Source organism: Cebus imitator, unplaced genomic scaffold (assembly GCF_001604975.1).
Source record: "Cebus imitator isolate Cc_AM_T3 unplaced genomic scaffold, Cebus_imitator-1.0 Scaffold388, whole genome shotgun sequence".
Taxonomy (NCBI): domain Eukaryota; kingdom Metazoa; phylum Chordata; class Mammalia; order Primates; family Cebidae; genus Cebus; species Cebus imitator.
The window spans coordinates 1,815,494-1,839,584 of NW_016107703.1; the positions used below are offsets into that span (position 1 = coordinate 1,815,494).

The 24,091-nt window shown below is 41.7% G+C and overlaps 2 long non-coding RNA genes and 1 pseudogene across 5 annotated transcripts in view; all 3 read right to left on the reverse strand.

Annotated features, from left to right (window-relative positions):
* Nucleotides 1-2,094: 2,094 nt before the first annotated feature.
* On the reverse strand, nucleotides 2,095-18,200 carry LOC119468174. 3 transcript variants are annotated; one of them, XR_005196817.1, is made up of 6 exons: nucleotides 18,052-18,200; nucleotides 16,538-16,594; nucleotides 15,352-15,454; nucleotides 12,563-12,798; nucleotides 9,087-9,149; nucleotides 2,095-2,258 (listed from the first exon to the last, which is right to left on the reverse strand). It is a non-coding gene; the product is annotated as an uncharacterized LOC119468174 (long non-coding RNA). The 3 variants fall into 3 exon arrangements; XR_005196816.1 differs by lacking the exons at nucleotides 2,095-2,258; nucleotides 9,087-9,149 and adding an exon at nucleotides 10,668-10,709 and having other exon boundaries at nucleotides 18,052-18,198; XR_005196818.1 differs by lacking the exons at nucleotides 2,095-2,258; nucleotides 9,087-9,149; nucleotides 15,352-15,454 and adding exons at nucleotides 10,668-10,709; nucleotides 14,413-14,461 and having other exon boundaries at nucleotides 18,052-18,196.
* Nucleotides 11,264-11,363, reverse strand: LOC119468177 (annotated as a pseudogene).
* A 2,916-nt stretch (nucleotides 18,201-21,116) lies between the features above and the next one.
* The window catches only part of LOC108289017, a 36,486-nt gene continuing 33,511 nt past the window's right edge, over nucleotides 21,117-24,091 (reverse strand). The window contains exon 3 of one of the 2 annotated variants that reach the window (XR_001818952.2): nucleotides 21,117-21,298. This is a non-coding gene — a long non-coding RNA (uncharacterized LOC108289017). Of the gene's footprint in view, nucleotides 21,299-23,604; nucleotides 23,622-24,091 lie in introns of those variants that run through there. The other variant, XR_001818953.2, reaches the window with a different exon arrangement.

The window sequence follows — 24,091 nt, forward strand, 5'->3', positions numbered from 1 at the left end:
TCCTCCTTTTTTTTCTCTCCATTTGCTTGGTAAATCTTCCTTCATCCTTTTATTTTGAGCTTATGTGTATCCTTGCATGTGATGGGTTTCCTGGATACAGCACATCGATGGGTTTTGACTTGTTATCCAATTTGCCAGTTGGTGTCTTTTGATTGGGGCATTTAGCCCATTTACATTTAAGGTTAATATTGTTATTTGTGAATTTGATCTTACCATTTTGATGCTAACTGGTTGTTTTGACCATTTTTTGATGCAGTTTCTTTATTGTATTGATGGCCTTTACCATTTGGTATATTTTTGGAGTGGCTAGTACCGGTTGTTCCTTTCTATTTTTAGTGATTCTTTCAGGAGTTCTTATAAAGCAGGACTGATGGTGATGAAATCTCTGAGCCATTGCTTATTAGTAAAAAAAATTATTTCTCCTTCACTTATGAAGCTTAGTTTGGCTGGTTATGAAATTCTAGGTTGAAAGTTCTTTTCTTTAAGGATGTTGAATATTGGCCCCCACTCTCTTCTGGCCTATGGGGTTTCTGCTGAGAGATCTGCTGTTAGTATCATGGGCTTCCCTTTATGGGTAACCCGACCTTTCTCTCTGGCTGCCCTTAGCATTTTTTCCTTCATTTAAACACTGGGGAACCTGACGCTTATGCGCCTTGAGGTTGCTCTTCTTGAGGAATATCTACAGCATAATGAGATTGGCTAGCATAAAGTCAAGAGAACTCTAGAGAATATAGGTCTAACCAAGGACAGGCATGGTGGCTCATGCCTAAAATTCCAGCAACTTAAGAAGCCAATACAGGAGGGCTGCTTGAGACCAGGAGCTAGAGACTGGCCTGGGCAACACAGCAAGACCCTGTCTCTATCCAAAATAAAGAAAAAATTAGCTGGGTGTGGTGGCACACATGTGTGGTCCAAGCTACTCAGGAAGCTGAAGAGAGAGGGTAGTTTGAGCCTGGGAGGTCAGGGCTGCAGTGAGCCACAATTTGGCACTCCAGTCAAGCCTGGGTGGCAGAGCAAGACCCCATCTCAAAGAACAAAACAACAAAGAAAACCAATTACAGACAGAAAAGTAATAGAGCTAATAAGCTAAGATAAGGAAAGATGTTGAAATGTGACAAATAAATAAAGCAACATGAGGGCTTTTCTCTGTTTAAAATAATAAAAAAACTTATTAAATTATAATACCATGTGCTGGCAAAGGTGCAGTGAAATGGGCACTTTCTTATACTATGGAGGGTGTTTAAATTGTATATAAGCCTTCCAAGGTAAAGTTTGGCAATTTTTTAGAATAACAGAGACAGTGTCTCTATTACTGCCTCCTCCAATGTCTGGCCTCAAGAAATCTTCATGCCTTAGCCTCCCAAAGTGCTGGGATTATAGCTGGGAGGCACCCAAAACCTGTCAGTTTACATCAAGGGCAATGAGAATGTCCATTCACCATGACTGACAGTAATCGTATTTCTGGAAATACCTTTAGAGACAATTCAATCTAAACAAAAGGTCATCTGCACAAACGCAGTGAAAATCTGGGAGTAATTTAAGACAGAGTGCTTAAGTAAAAGAAGAAACACTTAAAAGAAATTAAACTATACTATTTATAGGCACCTGGTAAAAGATCAGTAAATGTTAGCTGCTAGTTTTTTGTTGTTTTGAGACAGGGTCTCACTCTGTCACCCAGGCTGGAGGACTCCCTGGACTCAAGTAGCTGGAAGTACAGGCACATGGCACCACACAAGGCTAATGCATATACCTTTCTGTAGGGATGTTGACTCCCTTTGTTACAGAAGTCTGTCTCAGACTCTTGGCCTCAAGCCATCCTCCTGCCTCAGCCCCCCAAAGTGTTGTGATTACTGGTATGATCCACCACACCTGGCCAGCTGCTACTTTTATTATTATTATCCCACTCAATTAAAAATTATGTGACAATAAAACTATCATTTTCAAGGCTATGTAACAATATGTGTCCTACAGCATGATTGTAAAAACATATACAGTCATCCCTCAGTATATAGAGAGGATTAGTTTCAGCCCCTGGTCTCTGCATATGTCAAAATTTATGCATACTCACGTTTTGCAGTCAGCCCTCTGGAACCCTCGTATAGGAAAAGTCCAAATATCGGTTGGGCATAGTGGCAGGCACCTATAGTCTCATCCATTTGGGAAGCTGAAGTGGGCAGATGGCTTTAACTGGGGAGTTCATGGCTGCAATCAGCTGTGATAGCACTACTGTACTCTAACCTGGACAACAGAGCAAGATCCTGTCTTAGAAAAAAAAAAAAAAAAAGGTTAGAAATTGTAATAAGGTATGTTGGGGAAAATTCCATATAAGCAAATTAATGAATAAAGTAAATGGTAATAAATTAGTACAATTGATTTTCTGGAGTTTCTGACCATAAAGGTAAGAAAAATGCAAAACACAGAGACAAAGCATAAAAAAAGAAATTAGGGAAGCATTCTACATGTGTAACAGGATGACCCTGGCCATGTTCATACAGCAGCAGTATGTCACAATATGACACACCTTGGAGAGAAGTTAACATGTGAGGAAGTTGATAAAAATGATCAGAGGAGCAAAATACTGATAGCTATAGTCAAGTAAACCAAGAGCTGATGTCAGAGAAGTAAGAATATTATAGTGTGTGTTGAAGTTCCTGTAAAATATTATTTATTTGCCTTTGTAAAAAATGTATCTACTAAAAGTTATTGCTGTCAAAAGACTAAGTGGGAATAAATCATTAGAATTTATTCTTCTGTTTTTTACTTTTATTTTCCTGCCAAAGCCTTACTTTAGAAATTTTAATTTTTTTAGAAAATTGAACAAGTGTTGATTGTGGTGGATCATGCCCCTAGGATAGGAGGTGGGGGTAGAAGAATCACTTGAGGCCAGGAGTTTGACACCAGCCTAACCAACAAAGTGAGACCCAATGTGTATGAAAAAATTTAAAAAATAACCAGGTGTCATCACATATAGTTACAGTCCTGGCTACTCAGGAGGCTGAGGCAGGAGGATCCTTAGCTCAGGAGTGCAAGCCTGCAGTGAGCTGTGATTGAACCACTGTACTCCAGCCTAGTTGACAGAGTGAGACCCCATATCCTAAAACAAAAAAGAAAAAATAAAAATAGATCAAGTAGCAAGTTGTATGTGGCTTCTCTGAACATTTCTAAACTAGAAGTTCTCAGAGTAATACTTCTAAATCTTTTGGGGTCTAGCATCCCATTACATTTTTTACCTTTATATAAGACTGCTAAGACTTCTTCTTTACATAAATAATTATATTAAAGTTAAAAATAAGAAAAATTTAAAAATATTTTTATTCATTACATATTAATAATAAAATCATTACATGTTGATATAACTAATACAAAACCAAAATTTTAAAATGATTATTATTCATTACATATTAATAATAAAATTGGCTAGGTGAGATGCCTCATGCCTATAATCCCAGAACTTTGGGAGGCTGAGGTGTGTGGATCACCTGAGGTCAAGAGTTCGAGACTAGCCCTCCAACATGCTGAAACCCCGTCTCTACTAAAAAATACAAAATTAGCCAGGTGTGGTGGCAGGTACCTGTGATTCCAGCTACTTAGGAGGTTGAGGCAGGAGAATTGCTTACACCTGGGAGGCAGAGTTTGCAGAGAGTCAAGATCATGCCGTTGCACTCCGGACTGGGTAACAAGAGCAAACTCCATCTTAAACAACAACAATAAAACTACTATGTGTTGATATAAGTAATACTTTTTTTTTTTGAGACAGTCTCTCTCTTTCCCCAAGGCTGGAGTGAAGCATGTAATCTCAGTTCATTGCAACCTCTGCCCCACCCCTGGTTCAAATGGTTCTCCTGTCTCAGCCTCTGAAGTAGCTTGGATTACAGGCACCTGCCACCATGCCCAGCTAATTTTTGTATTTTTTTTAATAGAGATAAGGTTTTGCCATGTTGACAAAGCTGGTCTCAACCTCCTGACCTCAGGTAATCCACCTGCCTCATTCTCCCAAAGTGTTGGGATTGCAGGCGTAAGCCACTGCACCCAGCCAAATTAACATATTTTTTAAAACACTGATTAGTCAGGCAACAATACTTGGAAGGGGTCTCCTCATTCCCAGTGATAAAAACCCCACTGCACGGCTCCACAGTTGCAAGGGCTGCAGAGCCAAAAGGCTCTGACTTGAGATTTCATTACTTTATTTGTATTTCTATTTGTATTGTGAGACAAGGTCCTCCTCTGCCACACAGGCTGGAGTGTAGTTTTGTGCTTATAGCTCACTGCAGCCTCAATGTCCTGGGCTGAAGCCATCTTCCTGCCTCAGCTCCCCAGTGTTGGTAGTGCAGTTGAGTGCCACCATACCTGGCTAATTTTTAAATATTTTTGTAGAGTGAGGAGTCTTGTTATGTTGCCCAAGCTGACCTCAAACTCCTGACCTCAAGAGATCTGCCCATCTCAGCCTCCTGAGTAGCTGAGACTACAAGTACACATCACCATGCCTAGCTACATTTATTTTATTAAATTTTGAAAAATATTTTTGTAGAGAGGAGGTCTTGCTATGTTGCCCAGGCTGGTCTTGAACTCCTGCCCTTAAAAGATACTCCCATCTCTGCTTCCCAAACATCTGGGACTACAGACATGAGCCACTGCACTGAGCCTGAAGAGATTTCTTTAATCCAGCATTCCATATTTGGTAACACTGGGAAAGGCAGTAGTGTTTTTAAAAATTAATAATTCAAAAGAATCAAACTCAACCTTGACCCCTGCCTTCTCTCACACCCCACATCCAGTCTGTCAGTAAATCCTGTTGATTGTCTTCACCATGTACTGAAGATCCCCACCCAGCAACTCCCTGGACTCCTCCCCTATTTCTCCCCTCTGACCATCTCTCACCACCACCATGACCCTGGTCAGGACCACTATCATCTTCCACCTGGATGTTGCCACAGCTTGACCCCCAGCTTCTACCCAAATCTTCCCACAGTCTCTCTCAACTCAGCAGCCAGATAATGCTTTTACATCAGGGGACAGATCATGTCACCTCTCTGCTCAGAACCCTCCTGCAGTTCCCATCTCATAGTAAAAGCCAAAGCCTGAGCAATAACCTCCCAGGGCTTACACGATCTATACTGATCCCCACCCAGCAACTCCATGGCCTCCTCCCCTAATTCTCTCCCCCTCTCCTGCTCCACTGGCCTCCTTCCAGAGCCTCAAACATAACTAAGACACTTTATTCTGCTGTTTCTGCCTACAATGCTCCTCTTTCAGCACCTTGGCCAGCTCCTTCCCCTCCAAGTCTTTGCTCAATTTTCACTTAGGAGGCCACCCCTGACCATTCTATTTAACATTGCCATCTGTCCCCATTCCCACTGCGTTAATTTTTTTAAAAACAAGATCTCACTCTATCACCAAGGCTGGAGTGGTGTGGTGCAATCACAGCTCACTGCAACCTCAAATTCCTAGGCTCAACTGATTCTTTCACCTCAGACTCCCTAGTAGCTGGAACTACAGGTGCATGCCATCATGCCTGGATAATTTATTTTATTTTGAAATGGAGTTTCACTCTTCTTGCCCAGGCTGGAGTGTAATGGTGCAATCCCAGTTCACTGCAACCTCCACCTCCCAGGTTGAAGTGATTCTCCTGCCTCAGCCTCCCAAATAGCTGGGATCACAGATGCATGCCACCATGCCTGGCTACTTTTGTATTTTTAGTAGAGATGGGGGTTTGCCATGTTGGCCAGGCTGGTCTCGAACTCCTGACCTCAGGTGATCCACCCTCCTTGGCCTCCCAAAGTGTTAGGATTACAGGAGTAAGCCACCACACCTGGTCAATTTAATTTTTTGTAGAGACAGGGTCTCACTATGTTGCCCAGGCTGATCTTGGACTACTGGCCTCAAGTGATCCTTCTGCCAGGATTCTTAAATTGCTGGGATTACCAACATCAGCCAAGATGCTTGGCGTCATGTTCATTTCCTCTTGCTGCTGCCACAAACTACCCTACATTAGTCACTTAAAACACCACAAATCTACCAACTTCCAGTTCTGGGAATCAGAAGCCCAAACTAGGTCTATTAAGGCTAAAGTTATGGTGTCAGCAGGGCTGCATTCCTTCTGGAGGCTCTAAAGTGTTCCTTGGCTTTTCCAGCTTCTAGAAGCCACCCCAATTCCTTGGATCATGACCCCTAACTCCATCTTCAAAGTTAGAAGTGAAGCATCTGCAAATCTCCCTATCAAACTCTGCTTCCATCACCACATCTCCTGCTCCAATTCTGACTCTCCTAACCTCTTTCTTTTATAAGGATCTTTGTGATTGCTGGGCATGGTGGATCCCACCCATAATCCCAACACTTTGGGAAGTCAAGGCAGGAGGAACATTTAAGGCCTGGAGTTTGAAACTAGCCTGGACAATATAGCAAGATCCCACCTCTACAAAAGCATAAAAATAAATATTAGCCAGACATGGTGGTGTGTGTCTGCAGTCCCAGATACTTGATAGGCTGAGGTGAAATAATGTCTTTAGCCCAGGAGTTTGAGATCAGCCTGGGCGACATAGCTAAATCTCATCTCTACAAAAATGAGCTGGGCATGGGTGACATACATGTGTAGTCCCAGCCACTTTGAAGTCTGAGGTAGGAAGATCACCTGAGCTTAGGAGGTCAAAGCTATAGTGAGCTATGATCATATCACTGTGCTCCAGCCTGGATGACACAGCGAGATTCTGTCTCAAAAAAAGAAAAGAAATATATATTTGGTCTCTGTCCCTGGTCCCTGGCACAGAGCTTTGAAAGCTTATAAAGACCTCAGTGATAGAGGTGATAGGAGCATCTTTAGTTTTAATATTTGGTCTTGGTCCCAGCTTTCTAACACAAGAGACTCTAAGAACTTTGGGATCTCCAGCATGCTAAGAATGCATTTGGAGATGTGGTTGAGATGAGTGGGTGGCTCCTTGCTCCTGGGTTTCTTCAGGAGGAGGGCTGATTGCCCAAGAAGGAAACCACATAATTAGAGGCTTAGAACTTTCAGCCTCACCTGCTGAACTCCAGGAGGTGAGAGGGGCTGGAGATTGACTTAATCACCAATGGCCAAAGATTTTATCAATCATGTTTGCATAATAGAGTCTCTGTAAACACCCTGAACAACAGAGTTTACAGAGCTTCTGGGTTGCTGAATACAGGAGATGCTGGGAGGGAGGCACGTTCAACAGAGAGCATGGAAGCTCTGTGCCCCGCCCACTTACCTTCCCTTGGGCATCCATCTTTCTTTCATTTCTTTCTCCTTTTCCTTCCTTTCTTTCTTCTCTTTCTTTTTTTTTAAGACAGGGTCTGGCTCTTTTGTCCAGGCTAGAGTGCAGTGGCACAATCTCAGCTCACCACAACCTAAGCTTCCCCAGTCCCCAGCTCAATGCATTCTCACCTCAGCTTTCCTAGTAGCTGGAACTACAGGTGCACACCATCACACCTAGTTATTTATTTATTTTCATTTATTTTTTGAGACAAAATCTCACTCCATAGCCCAGGCTGGAGTGCAGTAGTGTGATCTCAGCTCACTGCAACCTCTGCATCCTGGGTTCAAGTGATTCTCCTGCCTCAGCCTCCTGAGTAGCTGGGATTACAGGTGCACAGCAACACACCCAGCTAATTTTTGTATTTTTAATAGAGACAGGGTTTCAGCATGTTTCCCAGGCTGAACTCAAACTCCTGCATTTAAGCACTTCTCCCAATTCAACCTCCCAAAGTGCTGGGATCACAGGTGTGAACTACTGCATCCAGCATGCACATCTCTTTCATTGGCTGTTTCTGAGATGTATCCTTTACGGTGAACCAGGAATAGGAAATGAACTGACCAGATGTGGTGGCTCACATCTGTAATCCCAGCACTTTAAGTGACTGAGGTGGGAGGATCGCTTGGGCCCAGGAATTTGTGGCCAGCCTGGGCAACAAAACAAGATCTCAACACTACAAAAAAAAATAAATAAATAAAATAAAAGAAATTAGCCAGATGTGGTGGTGCAGGCATGCAGTCTCAGCTACTAGGGAGGGCGGAGGACCACTTGGACCCAGGCAGACAAGGCTGCAGTGAGCTATTACTGCAACACTGCACACCAGCCTGGGCAACAAAATGAGGCCATGTTTCTAAGAAAAAAAGAAAATAAACTGTTTTTCTGAGTTCTGTAAGCTGTTCCAGCAAGTGATTAAATCAAAGAAGGGGGTCATGAGAACCTCTGATTTGTAATAGGTTGGTCAAAAGTACAGGTGAAAACCTGATACTTGCCATTGGCATCTGAAATGAGGGTAGTCTCATGGGACTGAGCACCTAACTTGCAGGGTCTGTGTGAGCTCCAGGTAGTGTCAGAATAACATTTTGGGATACCCAGTTAATATCCAGAACACTGAAGAATTTGGTGTATAAGCTCCACACACACAATCAGTCAATTGAAGTGTGTGACTAGAGAGAAACACAGGCTTTCCTTTCACCTACCTGCCTAACTGCATAGGAGAAGCAATACGTGGTGCTCATGAACAAAGCAAGCATTAAAGTCAAACCAGGCCCTACATTTGACTCAGCTTAATATCCATGTGAACTTGGGCAAATCACTCATTATCCCTAAGTCTTTATCATCTCACTTATAAAATGGGGATAACTGTGGTACCTGCCTGTGATTTTGTGAGAATTCATGAAATATTATACTTGATGTTACTGTGATCATCATACTTATTTCAAACTATCTGACAAGGACAGTGATGGATGATAACATCACCAGATTAGAAACTGTTGTGAGGTCTCTCAGGCAAAATTCCATACAAGCAAATTACTATCTCTCCAAAGCATTCCTGCCACACTTAATTCCCCATTCCCTGAACCAAATGTGCCATCTTAATTGTCCAGGTCTTTACAGTGCTGGTTTCCCTGCCCATTCCCCATCCCTCCACATCCCCCTTCCCTCGCCACTCTCACACAACTCTTCCTCATCTTTCAAAAGCTGGCTTCACTGTCCCCTTCTCTGGAAGCTTCTCCCACTCTCGAGAAGAGCTTCCCATTGCACTTGATGCATGCACTATTATTTGATCATTTTTAAGTTATTGTCCAAGTCTTTTTGTACCTGAATAACATGAGGCCCAGTCAGTCTCCTCCTGAACTCTGAAGTCTTTCATGGTAGCTCCAGCTGGAAGTGACAAAAAGACATTCTTTTAAAATAAAAGAAGGAATGACATGGACATCCATCCAATCCTATAAAAGTTTTAAAACGTATGTGAAAGGCAAACAAAATTCAAGAACTTCTAGGAAAAACATAGGAGAGAAGGTGTTACTGGGAAATATGCTAAAGGGTTAATTTTTATTTTATTTTACTTTTTTGAGAAAGAATCTTGCTCTATCCCCTAGGCTGGACCACAGTGGTACAATAAGAGCTCACTGCAGCCTCAACCTCCAGGGCTTTAGCATTCTTCAAACCTAATTTTTATTTTATTTAAGAAATGCATTCTTACTGTTACCAAAGCTGGAGAGCAGTGGTGTGATCATAGCTTACTGCAGCCTCAACCACCTAGGCTCACGTGTTCCTCCAGTCTCAGACTCCCCAGTAGCTGGGACTACAGGTGTGCACTGCCATGTCCAGCTCATTTTATCTTTAATTTTTATTAGAGACAAAGTGTTGCTATGTCGATGAGGCTGGTGTTGATCCTTTTCCCTCAAGCAGTTCTCCCACCTCAGCCTTCCAAAGTGCTGGGATTACAGGTGTGAACTGCTACACCTGCTGAGGAGGTTAATTTTTAATGATATAAAGAGCTCAAAGCAAATATTAGAAGGAGCCTAAGTGGCTATAGAGCCTGACTGGTTAATTGCGATATATCCATATAAAACATTATGTGACCATGAAAAGGATTCAGATAGATCAATAGATATTGACACAGATGTTAACGAAATATGAAAATGAGAAGTGATATTTAATTAGCCCATATGTATTTGAAGAATGTGGCCAATTATTTCCTGAGATAAGATTATAGGTCTGAAGAGTAAAGGAAAATTTTCACTTCTTTATTTAAAAGTATTTACTATTTTTATAGTTTAATAAAAGGTTAAATATATAGATCATCTAATTAGCAAAAGTCACATTAACTCTATAAATAAACAGAAAACACATGGACAGCCCAGCCTTGGTGGCTGATGCTTATAATAGCAGCACTTTGGGAGGGGGCGGTGGGAAGATTGCTTGAGGCCAGGAATTCCAGAGCAGACTGGGAAACATAGCAAGACCTCGTCTCTACTAAGAATAAAAAAAATATTAGCCAGGCATGGCAGCATGTGCCTATAATTCCAGTTACTGAGGTGGAAGGATCACCTGAGCCCAGGTGGTCAAGGCTGCAGTGAGTCGAGACTGTACCACTATACTCAAGCCTGGGATACAGAGTGAGACTTGGCCTCCCAAAAAAGGAGGGGGCAAAAAAGAAAGCTAGCTGGGCATGGTAGCTCACACCTGTAATCCCAGCACTTTAGGAGGCTGGTCAGTTGGATCACTTGAGGGAGAGAGTTCGAGACCAGCCTGACCAACATGGAGAAACCCTGTCTCTATTGAAAATACTTAGCCAGGTAGGGTGGCACATGCCTTTAATTCCAGCTACTCTGGAGACTGAGGCAATAGGATGGCTTGAATCTAAGAGAAGGAGGTTGCAGTGAGCAGAGATTGTGCCATTGCACACCAGCCTAGGCAACAAGAATGAAACTTCATCTGAAAAAGAAATAAAGAAAGAAAGAAAGAAAGAAAGAAAGAAAGAAAGAAAGAAAGAAAGAAAGAAAGAAAGCTAATAAACTAATATAAGAAAATATATATTAAAATGTAACAAATATAAAGCATTATGAGGTCTTTTATTTATTAAAAATAATCAAACAAAAAATAACTTATTATACCCTGTGCCAGCAAATGTGCAGTGAAATGGGCAGTTTCTTTTACTATTAGTGATGTTTAAATTGTATATAAGCCTTCCATCAGGGTAAAGCTTGGGAATTTTAAAAAAATAATACAGTGACTCACTGTACTGCCTCCTCCAACTCCTGGGCTCAAGCAGTCCTCCAACCCAGCCTCCCAAAGTGCTGGAATTACAGGCTGACAGCCACCATGCCTGAAAGCTCAGCAATTTACATCAAGTATAATAAGAATGCTAATGTCCTGTGACTCACAGTAATCTCATTTCTGGAAATATCATCTTTAGATATAATTCAACCTAAAGTAAAGGTCATATGCACAAACAGTGAAAATCTAAGAGTAATATTTTTCTGTTTTAAAAACATACGGAATGCTTCACAAATTTGCATGTCATTCTTGCACAGAGGCCATGCTAATCTCTCTATTGTTCCAACTTTTGTATATGTGCTACTGAAGCAGGCATGAGTAATTTAAGATAGAGTGGTTAAGTGAAATAAGGAAGAGTTATGGGGAATTAAAAAATGTATGGTATTTATAGGCACCTAGTAACAGCTCAGTAAATATTAGCTGCTACTTTTATTATTTCTATGGTAATTCCACTCCATTAAAAATTGTCATTAAAAATTTACCACTTTCATGGAACATCATGTATTTAACAGTATAATTGTAAAAACAGTTAGAGGCTGGGTGTGGTGGCTCACACGTGTAATCTCAGCACATTGGGAGGCCAAGGCAGGTGGATCACCTGAGGTCAGGGGTTCGAGACTAGCCTGACCAACATGGAGAAACCCCATTTCTACTAAAAAATACAAAATTAGTCAGGTGTGGTGGTGCCTGTAATCCTAGCTACTCAGGAAGCTGAGAAAGAAGAATCACTTGAACCTGGGAGTTGGAGGTTGTGATGAGCTGAGAGTGCACCATTGCTCTCCAGCCTGGGAAGAAAAGAGCAAAACTCAATCTCAAAAAAAAAGAAGTCCCGGCACAGTGACTCACAGCTGTAATGCCAGCACTTTGGGAGGCTGAGGCTGGGCAGATCACCTGAATTCAGGAGTTCAAGACCAGTCTGGCCAACATGGTGAAATCCTGTCTCTACAAAAATATAAAAATTAGCTGGGCATGATGGCAGGTGCCTGTAATCTTAGCCTACTCTTACCCCTGGGAGGTGGAGGTTGCAGTGAGCTGAGATTGTGCCATTGCACTCCAGCCTAGGCAACAGAGCAAGACTGTCTCAAAAACAAAACAACAAAACAAACAATTTGTCCCTTGGTATATGGAGGGATTGGTTCCAGCTCCCCCATATCTGTGTATACCAAAATCCATGCAAGCACCTGTAGTCCCAGCTACTTGTGAGGCTGAGGAAGGATTGCTTGAGCCCAGGAGGTTGAGGCTGCAGTGAGCCATAATTGCACCACTGTACTCCAGTCTGGGCAACAGAGTGAGAAAGAGGGTTGACTTTTTAATATAATTTTTTGGTTCATGTGAGAATTTGTTCAGAACTGTGGCATATGAAAATTCTTCATAGAATAATTATCTAATCAAGTTAATGCTAGAATTGGGAACAGAAAATGTTTTGTTGACTTTATTCCTTCACTTGCTGTTATATAAACTATTGCCAGCAGGCACTTACCAACCAGAAGTGTTATCTCAGAGCTACTCACAATGAAAGGTGATGTCTAGGGCCCAGGTGTGTTGAAGTCTCCATGCCTTGGCTATGGGTGTTGAGTGGGACTTATTTGCCCATCCATTTTCTATATTCCAGCACTGGAAAACTTGTGTTTATCCATCTTGATAAGATGTAATTTAAATTTAACTTGGCAAGAACCACAAATGGAAGAAAGGTCATGAAACCACAGGATAGTACTTGTCCTCAGGGGACTCTTCAGCTTAGATGCTTCTGTGAAAAAGGAATAACATTGTTGAAAGCTCATCACAGGTCAGGTGAGGTGCCTCATATCTATAATCCCAGACTGCTGGGAGACTAAGGCAGGAGAATCCCATGAGGCCAAGTGTTCAAGATCAGCCTTGGCAACACAGTGAAACCTCATCTCTACAAAAAAATTAGAAAATGAGCTGGGTATGGAAGCACATTCCTGTAGTCTTAAGTGGAGGCTTAAGTGGGAGGATAGTTGAACCCAGAAAGTGGAAGCTGCTGTGAGCAATGATCTTACCACTACACTCCAGCCTGGGTGACAGAGTGAGACCATGTCTACACACACGCACACACACACACACACCTCAGTCTGTCCAGCCTTGACTAATGAAAAGGGTCTTCTGGTTACAGAAGAGGTGTGCTCTTTTGTAGGACAGGAAGGGACTAGCAAGCTTGTTCACAGCCTTTCCTCATCCTCTGCTTATTTTTCCAAGAACCTTCAAGGGAGTTCCTAGGGAAAGGACCTAAATCTTCCAGTTGCCAGAGGAGAAATATGCCTGCTTTGTCAATTAATAAATGGAACACCTGCCATGAAAACCAGGAAGTTCTGCTAAGATGAACCACTCCCTACGACAGTGACCTATGCAGGAAACATGAGAAACTGGAGTCTGGGAAACAATAATATTGAAGGCCACATTCCAGATTGTGGAGATCTAACCAAAGTACAGCCTTTTCACAAGGTACTGTCAAATAACAGCTGGCTGTCTCCATGGGGCATTGCTGTATCTCTGGCTCTCATTTCCCTCGGAGATGCTCTATTCCAGCTTTCTCTTGCATGTTGTATTCCGTAGTTCCTGGTGTAAGACCTCACAAGAAAGCAAACTGCTGAGTCAATGCTGACCTACAGATCTGACTTCAGATTCTAGCAGGACTCTTTCGGTTTAAGAAATTAAAGAGGAGAAAATGGACCCAGCCTGGCACTGGCCAGCTTAGCAGTCTGAAGATAGAAGCTGCTCAAAATGACTACAGTGCCTCTGACTTTCTGAGTCTGCCCTTGCTCCTAGGGCTCTTTTGATGAGATTTATTTCTCCTTGTTGAAGAAATGGTTTGCTGGAATATAAAAAACTTAAAGAAGAAAAAAATATTAAAATATAATTTTCTCCTAAAGAACACTCAAAAGTACACTCCCACCAATGCTGGATCTATTTATCTCTCTCTTTTTTTTTTTTTTTTTTTTCTGAGATAGGGTCTCACTCCGTTACCAAGACTGGAACACAGTGGCGAGATCACAGCTCACAGCAGCTTTCAACTCCTGGGCTCAAGCGATCCTCCCACTTCAGCCTCCCAATTAGCAGGAATTACAGGTGCATGCCACCATGCCTAATTTTTTAAATTTTTTGTAGAGAAGGCTGCTATGTGGCCTAGGCTGCTCTTGAACTCCTAGATCAAACTAATCCTTCTGCCTTGGCCCCCCAAAGTGCTGGAATTATAGGCTTTAGGCACCACACCCAGTCTATTTATCTTTCTCTCTCTCTCTCTCTCTCTATATATATATATATATATATATATGCATACACAAACACATATACATATATAAAATCTCATATATTAAATGTTCCTCCTTAAATCACCTCCTACCCACCCATCTGCAGGGAGAGCAAACACAGGTCTCAGCGGATCAGGCAAACTACACCAAGAAAGGAGGCTGGAGTAATGCCAGAAACCAGGAGGAACTGTAGCAAATGGCAAGGTATTCACTTCAAAGGTTTTTCAACACTGCGATGGTCAAACCAAACACAGAAACAGGAAGCCCAGTTCAGTCACCAGAAGCCAACATGGGATATTTGATCTACATGCTACAGGGCAAACTGTTTAGGATGAATGACCTCGTCTCCACCACCCTGTTCTTCAAGTCCCTCCTGCCCAGTAGTCCCTACACTCTGCTGACATGACCCACATTCACAGGACTCTCCTGACACCTTTGCTTGTTTGTCTTTTTTCCCCAATGAATATTTTCTTTTCTTTTTTTTCCTTTTTGGATACAGAGTTCACCTCTGTCACACAGGCTTGAAGTAAAGTGAGGTGATTATGACTCACTGCAGATTCCATCTCCTGGGCTCAAGTGATCTTGCCTTCCAAGTAGTTGGGATTACAAGCATGTACCACCATACCTAGTTAAGTTTATTATGATGATGATTATTATTTTGAGATGGAGTCTCATTCTATCATCCAGGCTGCAGTGAAGTGGCACAATGTGGGCTCGCTGCAACCCCAGCCTCCCGGGTTCAAGTAATTCTCCTGCCCCAGTCTCCTGAGTAGCTGGGATTACAGACATGCACTAGCAAGCCCAGCAAATTTTTGTATTTTTAGTAGAAATGGGGTTTCACTATGTTGGCCAGGATGGTCTCAATCCCTTGACCTAGTGATCTGCCTGCCTCGGCTTCCCAAAGTGCTGGGATTACAGGCATGAGCTGCTGTGCCTGGCCAACCTTTTTTGTTTATAAACTACTGAGCCTCACATGTATGCTTATAACAATGCAAAATAGACTAATATAACATTCGTATGCCAACACTTACCAGACTGTGAGGAGCACAATGACAAAAGTTGAGTGGGACTGAAATGCTCCCAAGGGGCTTCTTGTCACATCACAGAGAATGGGGTGAGACACCTCAGCTGAGGCTAAAGATGAGCAAAGATGAGAGTCAAAGAGTGATGATGAGGGCTGGGGATGGTTTCCTGAAGAAGGACCAGTAAAGTCCCCCAAGGAAACTGACATTCTATGTGGCTGGAGGGTAAGGATATGGGGAGGGTGGTGCAGGATAAAACTGGGAAGGTAAGCCAAGGCCAGCTCTTACCAGGTCCTGTGGCCAAATTAGTTTGGATTTTATCTTAAAGGCAATGGGTGGTCGCCAGCAGGCTTTAATCAAGACCATTTTGACCCAAATTTGCCTTTTAGAAAAATTCCTCTGGCTTCAGTGTATAGGCTGAAGTGAGCAAGCCTAGAAGTCAGGAAGAAAATTGGAGGCCTTTGCAATAAAACAGCACAAAAGAAAACAGGGCTGGGCATGGTGGCTGCTGCCTATAACCTCAAAACTTTAGAAGTCTAAGGTGGATGGATGTCTTGAGCCCAGGAGTTTAAGACCAGCCTGAGCAATGTGGTAAAACCACATCTCTACAAAAACACAAAATATTAGCTGGTTGTGGTGGCTTGTACCTGTGGGTGTACCTCAGCTACCCCAGAGGCTGAGGCAGGAGGATAGCTTAAGCCCGGGAGGTTGAGACTGCAGTGAGCCAAGATCACAGCATTGTGCTCCAGCCTGGGCAACAGAGGGAGACTGTCTCAAAAAGAAAAAGAATCCCATTATTCACCTATTAGTCCCCCAATGTTCTCAAGAGAACCTTTGATGCAGTGAATTCAACTGTCATTGTAATTCAGAAATTCACACATTTAAGTTTGTGTTTGATTTTCAGTAATATCAACCCTGTGGATACAAGAAATAAGGAATTGTATTTGGGCTATCATGGAAGCTCTCTGGATCTTAGGCCATGATTTATGCTAAGACTTGAGCTTTGTGTTTTTCTCTCTGTGAGTGCTCAAGTGCAGCAGTCCCCAGTTTTTTTTTTGGCACCAGGGACCAATATTATAGAAGACAATTTTTCCACAGACTGGGGTCAGGGGGTCAGTTTTGGAATATTTCAAGCACATTACAATGTGCATTTTGTTATTATTACATTGTAGTATATAATAATTATATAACTCACCATACAATCAGTGGGAGTCCTGAGCTTGTTTGTTTTCCTGCAACTAGACGGTCCCATCTGGGGGTGATGAAAGATAATGATATATTATCAGGCATTAGATTCTCATAAGGACAGAGCAAGGTAGAACCCTTGCATGCACAGTTATACAATAGGGTTCCTGCTTCGATGAGAATCTAATGCTGCCACTGACCTGACAGGAGGTGGAGATCAGACAGCAAAGAGGGGAGTGGCTGTAAATACAGATGAAGCTTTGCTTGCCCACCTGCTGCTCACCTCCTGCTGTGTGACCAAGTACAGGCCTGTGATTCAGGGATTAGGTATGCCTACTCAATTGCATCCAAAAGGACCCTCCCCACACCAGTCTTCATAGTGGTCAAGTACAGAAGCCTTAGCTCCTAAGGCATGTGTCTCAGCTGGCATTTCATCACAATCATCAGTAAGTGGTAGTTTGAAACATTATGAGATCACTTCCTAAAAATCACCAGAATTCCATTTCCCACTGACAAGGAGCTAAACACTGCCCCTTGGATAACCAAACCTATGCTCAAATCCCATTTGTGTGGGTCTTTCTCCCAGAACCCTTCCTAGCATCAGTTCTGTATTTGTCAGAGTCCAATCAAAAGACGTAAATCACCCAAAGTTTAAAGTGGTAAAATTTAAAATAAAAAATATTAAATATAACAAGAGAACACCATAATGAGAGACTGGCTACAAAAGTAAAGAGAATTCTAGAGAACATAGGGCTAGCAGAGGCCAGACATGGTGGCTCATGCTTATAACTCCAGCAATTTGGGAAGCCAAGGCAGGAGGATTGCTTGAGGCCAGCAATTTGAGACCAGCCTCAGAAACACTGTGAGACCCTGGCTCTACCAAAAAAAAAAAAAAAAGCCAGGTGTGGTGGCACACTCTTGTATTCCTAGTTACTTGGAAGGCTGAGGTGAAAAACATTTCTTCAGCTCAGGAGGTTAAGGCTGCGGTGAGCCATGATTTCACCACTGCACTTTAGACTAGGCAAAAGAGAGAGACCCTGCCTCAGAAAAACAAAGTATAGGACCAGCTGTTACAATGAGCAGTAACTTCCTACTGTCCCTACACTAAGATAGAGTGACCAAGGAAGGGATTCCCCACTAAGGCTGAGATCCAGGCCCCCTTTGAGAGGGCACAGTCATGGGTAATTCAATGGCAGAATTGCTGCATTACCACATGGTGAAACATGATAGCAATATGCCCTCTGGAATTTGCTGAAAATCCACCATCTAGGGTGCTAGCTTAACCTACTAGTAAACAGTTGTCTCACTACAAAACCAACCAGGCAAATGCAGAGAAACTGCTGGTCACTGTTTGCTGCTAAGCCCCATGCAAGGCAGGAGCCTTGTGCTGGAGAAGCTCAGTGCCTGTGGAGATTTGCATACCACAACTAGAAAGAAAAGCCTCTTATAATGCCCCTCTAGCACCATGTCCTGACAACATTTAATACTGCACCAGTTGACAGAGGAAACATTTAAGGAAACCACCTCTATGTTTGCAGAGCAGGCAGTGAAGGGTGAATTTGGAACTGAGGGCAGACATTGGATGAATAGCTGGTACATGACACATTTCCATCTACCAAAGAAGAAAGAAAAGAGAGAAAAATGAGAAAAAATCAGGCATGGTAGTTCACACCTGTAATTGCAGCAGTTTGAAAGGACAAGGCAAGTGAATCACGTAGGTCCAGGAGTTTGAAACTAGCCTGGGTGACATAGAGAAATCCTGTCTCCACTAAAAATAAAAAAAAATTAGCTGAGTGTGGTGGCATGTGCTGTAGTCTCAACTTCTCAAGAGGCTCCTGGGTTCAAGCAATTCACCTGCCTCAGCCTCCCAAGTAGTGGGGATTACAAGTACTCACCACCACACTCAGCTAACTTTTGTATTTTTAGTAAAGACAGGATTTCACCATGTTGGCCACATCAGTCTCAAACTCCTGACCTCATGATCTACCCACCTCGGCCTCCCAAAGGCTTCTGCTCTTTCTTTGCCCACTTAATCTAAGAAAACTAAGCTAAAATAAATTTTGTAACCAAACCTAAATGAAGCTCTCTAAGTGGTGTGGCTACTATAATCAAAAGACTTGAAATTCCCTTGACCCAAAAATAACTATCTGGAAGCCAAGAATGACTATTTGGAAGTCAGCATCATCAGAGTACATTTCAGAGGAAAACTAGAATATGTCAGTGTAAACTATGAAAGTCCAGAGACTTTGTTTGAGTAAAACTAGGTGCAGAAAAACCATGGGCTCCATGCATGATTGGTATTGTAAAAGAGGCCACAGGGAGTAGAATTAAATATAACACCCTCAGCCAGCTGCAGTGGCCTCACACCTGAAATCCCAACATTTTGTGAGGCCAAGGTGGGCAGATCGTTTGAGGTCAGGAGTTCGAGAGGAGCCTGGCCAACATGGTAAAACCTCATCTCTACTAAAAATATAAAAATTAGCCAGGCGTGGTGGCAGGTGCCTGTGATCCCAGCTACTTGGGAGGCTGAGGCAGGAGAATCACTTGAACCCAGGAGGCAAATGTTGCAGTGAGCTGAGATCACACCACTACACTCCAGCCTGGGCAACAGAATAAAATTCCATCGGCAAAGCTTCTTCTAAACTCAATTTAAGACACCATGTACCACAAACCAGATAGCAAGAAATTAAATAAATTTTAGCCTTTTCATGACATCCAATTACATCTTGGTCAGTTCACAAACATGTTTTGGCAAATGCTGGAGTTTTTCTTTTTAGGAGTCCTCTCTCACTTTACCCTGCTTAACAAAAGACTTCACATACAAAAAGAATGGAGACAGCCCAGCTTCAGGACATGCTACACAGAGAGAATTGACTGTCCCAAAAAGAGAGGGCTCCACACCCCTCTGACAACTCCACAATAGACCAGCTACACACAAATGCCTGAAGTAAGGAAGTCCATCAAGAATATGAACAGCTGGTGAGATCAAGACTTCTGACCCAAAGGGCCTGCAGCTGGTCTGACGGTTCAACAAAAAGTCTGAATTTAAACGGAGACATATTGGACTGTGACATGCAATAAAAGAACTGAAGCAGCAAAGGGTCAATTTGGGTTTCCTTTCCACTGTATACGGCTCCAGAGAATGGAGAAGTGAGCATGCCTGTAGTACTCCTGACACATCTGGGATATTTCCCATCAACAGTGGTCAACCTTTGGGATCATCCACACATTGCAAGGTCATTGTCCATCTGTGCTAACCTAGAATGTCCAGATAAAAGCTTCTGTTTAGAGACTGAAGAGAAAAATGTCAAACTTGAAAGCCCACGAACTGTCTCAGCCAGGGGGAACACATGAAGGAAACCCTACAGAATCTGACATCAGAAGCCTAATGTCAGATTGACCTCTAAAGATTTAGCATTGTGAGTAATCAACTTATTTTCTCTAGGCTCTGTTATTCTCATATCAATAAAGAGAAAAGTAGACTGAATAGTCTCCCAGATCAATTCCAATCTTAACATCCTCTGGCTTTATGATTAAAGAATGATACTAATTAATAAGGTTAAAACTGTGACTTAACCCCAATAGGAGCCTGCTGGGATTATGCTAAGCAAAACTAGTCCACACAGACAGAGTCATTCTGACCACATCCCTCCCTACACCAGCTATCATACAGATATGCCCCACTAGTATGAGAAGTCCCTTCCACAGAAGACTGACTGATTCAATAATAGGCTGATTTATTCATTCAAATGACAAATATTTACTGAGCACCTTCTAGGTATTTAGGGTTACAACAGAACAAAACAGACAAAATCCCTTCCCTTACTTACACTTTAGTGAAGGAGGAGGGTGAATCAGACATCAAATAGAAAATATAATTAAAGATATATTTTATGCAGGGCAGTGCTGGGATTCACTCAGGGTGGCTGGAAAAATATTAAGGGAAATATTAGGGAAGTATAGAATATAGTCTCAAACCTTTGGGAAGCTGAAAAGTATTAATGAGCCAGGCTGAAGACAGCCAGTTCTTACATTTGAGCTTTAAGTCATAAGGTGAAGATTAAGATAATAAAACTTCCCTGGTTAAGTCTGTTTACCCCACATTCCTTTTTCTCTACTCTGTCTACTCATGTAAACTTCATGCTAGCTGGTCCTCTAAGGGGGAGGTTGAAAAAGAATTACTTCTTAATGGTGTTTATTCTGGACCTCAGAAACAAAAGTTTTTATTATTCTTAACCACTCTTTTAGCCATGTTAATTATCCACAAGCATGTTAACTTAAAATATCTGTTACTACTTCTATACTGAATAAATGCAAGAATGAACAAGGAGTCAATTAGCTGCAATCACTCTGTAAAAGTTGATGACCCCCTAGCCCAACTCTTACAGTGTATTCTGTATGTAAGGGCATATTTTATTCATCTGATACTTACACTAAATAATTGTTTGTTTAATAAGTGAACCTAAATGTTAATTGTAAATATAAAGAAGTCATGATGAGAGGGGAACAAAAGGCCCATCTTCATCAAATTAATCTCTTCTTAGGGAAGACACTGAATTTGTGTCTGCAAATTATCATTTTATCTTTTAATAACAAATTTAATTTGATTGCCCACTTGAATGATGTTTTCCAGCCTTGGGATTCCCTATCATGAGGGACTTCTGAAAGGAATGTTTTCTAGTAGTTCTTCAACACACAGATCATTTACATGTCCTTCAAATTTTTGGTCTTAAAAAAGATCTTCAAAGATTAAACTTTGTTTTTCAATATCCTTAAACAGAAGAGAAAGAAAACCATTATAGACAATAAAGAACATAACGTAACCTGGTGTGCAGTGGCATGATCTCAGTTCCTTGCAATCTCTGCCTCTCAGGTTCAAGCAATTCCCCTGCCTCAGTTTCCCGAGTAGCTGAGATTACAGGTGCCTGCCAGCATGCCTAATTTTTGTATATTTTTAGTAGAGACAGGGTTTAACTATGTTGGCCAGGCTGGTCTCCAACTCCTGACCTCAGGTGATCCACTCACCTTGGCCTCCCAAAGTGCTGGGATTACAGGCATGAGCCAATGTGTCCAATCATAAACACTATTTGGAAGCAGCTTTTTGCTACTATGTGCTCGTGAAGGTAATAACCCTCCTCCATTGGCTGCCATGCAGTAGCGCATTTCAGGCTACACTTTCAGCTGCACTGCAGCCACGAGATCAATGTTCTTTAATCCTTCAACCTCATGAGCATGCTATTTAATAAGAAATAACTTTCCACAAAGAATTCATGGAATGGGAATTAAAAATAGTAAGCACAGCCTGATTTAGATTAAAAGAGGCATAACAACCAAAGTTAGCACATCAAGATTGTTTAAAGCCAGATTTAAAGCCAAATTTTTTCAGATAATGAGGAAATGAGATACTATTTAGATAAGAGTAAGGAAACTCAACTAAGGGCTACATATGAGCTGACACCAAAAAATCATTGTTAAATTTGTCAGATGTGATGAGAGAGTGGCTGTTTGGGGATGCACACTGAACAGTTAAAATGATGTGATGACTGTGATTTGCTTTATAATATTCCTGCAAAGGGAGGTAAAAGAATAGAATAACAACATGTGGACAATCTTAATGATCACAGAAATTGAGGAATGGGTATTTTAGTGTTTATCATACTGTTTTCTCTACTTTTGAATATGTATAAAAACTGTAATTTAAAAATGTAAAAAAAAAAATGGTCCGGAGCAGTGGCTCACTCCTATAATTCCAGTACTTTGGGAGGCCGAGGCAGGTGGATCACTTGGGTCAGGAGTTAAGGGACCAGCCTGGCCAACATGGTGAAACCCTGTCTCTACCAAAAATACACACACACAAAATTAGCCAAATGTGGTGGCAGGCACCTGTAGTCCCAGCTACTCAGGAGGCTGAGGCAAGAGAATCACTTGCACCCAGGAGGAAGAGGCTACAGTGAGCCAAGATCATGCCACTAGACTCCATCCTGGGTGACAGAGTGATAATCTGTCTCAAAAAATGAAACGAAAAACAGAAACAAAAATAAAGTAAAAATTAATTTACTATTCCCTGCTCTGAAGCCACAACCAAACAGAATTCTAGAAAGAAAGATTTTAGCAATTTACATGGTGGTATTTATATAGAGATCTCCTTGCACCTTTGTATGTAAATTTAAATATTTTGCAACCTGATGGCTGGGAGTGGCTCAAAGCTGGGCATGGTAACACATGCCATTAGCCCCAGCCACTTAGGACACTGAGGCAGGAGGATAACATGAGCCCAAAAGTTCTAGTCAAGCCCAGACAACATAACAAGACCTGGTTTCTTTAAAAAGAAATGGAGAGCTGTGAGGGAGTTTACTGATGAATTATTTTGGTGATATCAACAAGTGCTATCAAAACACTATTATAAAATCCAAAATTACATCTATTGCCAGATTTCTCTCCTTACTTCTTGACTCATTTATCCAATTGTCTCCTCTATCTCCACATCTCAACTTGAAAGAAATTAATTTCTTTGTTCTTAGATTGACTTTCCTCTAATATCTAAGGTTTGTATGAAATTCTTACTTCATGTTATGAGCACCAAATCTGAAAGGGTCTAGTATAGGAACTCTTTGAGATACGAAACACACAAAATGAAATAGTTATCATATCTGTAAAAAGAAATATGCCCATAAACAAACAACAGTAAAAAATTAGAGGCTTTCAGTCACACTAAAGGATGATGTTAAATAAAATTATTCTGTTAATTCAACAAGAAACTATATAAACCTAATTCTAACCAACCGTCTATAAAATAAAAAAGAACCAATTGTCAGAGCTGATAGTAAAAAGTGGAAGTTTTAGAAAGAGGTGAAGTCAACTGCAGAACATGCCCATCACATATCATAAAGGCTGCCCCAATCACACCCATCCCTCTTATTCCACATAGTATCACCTGAGGTCAGGAGTTTAAGATCATCCTGGACAACATAGAAATATCTTCTTCTCTACTAATAATACAAAATTAGTCTGGTATGGTGGTGGGTGACTGTGAGGCAGGAGAACTCCTTGAACCCAGGAGCCAGTGAGCCAAAATCACACCATTGCACTCCAACCTGGGTAACAAGAGTAAAAACTGTCTCAAGAAAAAGAAAAACAAATTCCTTTGGGAAGGCTTTCTTCATAGAGATCTTCAACATGAGACTGAAAAAAAAGGGTATGGAATCATCGCCAGACCTTTGACTTTTACAGCTTGAGGTATAAGGACAAAAAGAAAAAGGGATATCATTTAAACGCAATTTGTAGGAAAGAATAATTATTGAATCTGCATTGCTTTTTAACTTCCTTTTCTTGAAACAAAGTTACACTCTTGTCACCCAGGTTTGAGTGCATTGGCACGATCTTGGCTCACCGCAAGCTCCATTTCTCAGGTTGAAATGATTCTCCTGACTCAGCCTGCTGAGTAGCTGGGATACAGGAGCCTGCCACCACCCCAAGCTAAGTTTTGTATTTTTTGTAGAGACAGAGTTTCACCATTTTGGCCAGGCTGGTCTTGATCCCCTGACCTCAGGTGATCCACTCGCCT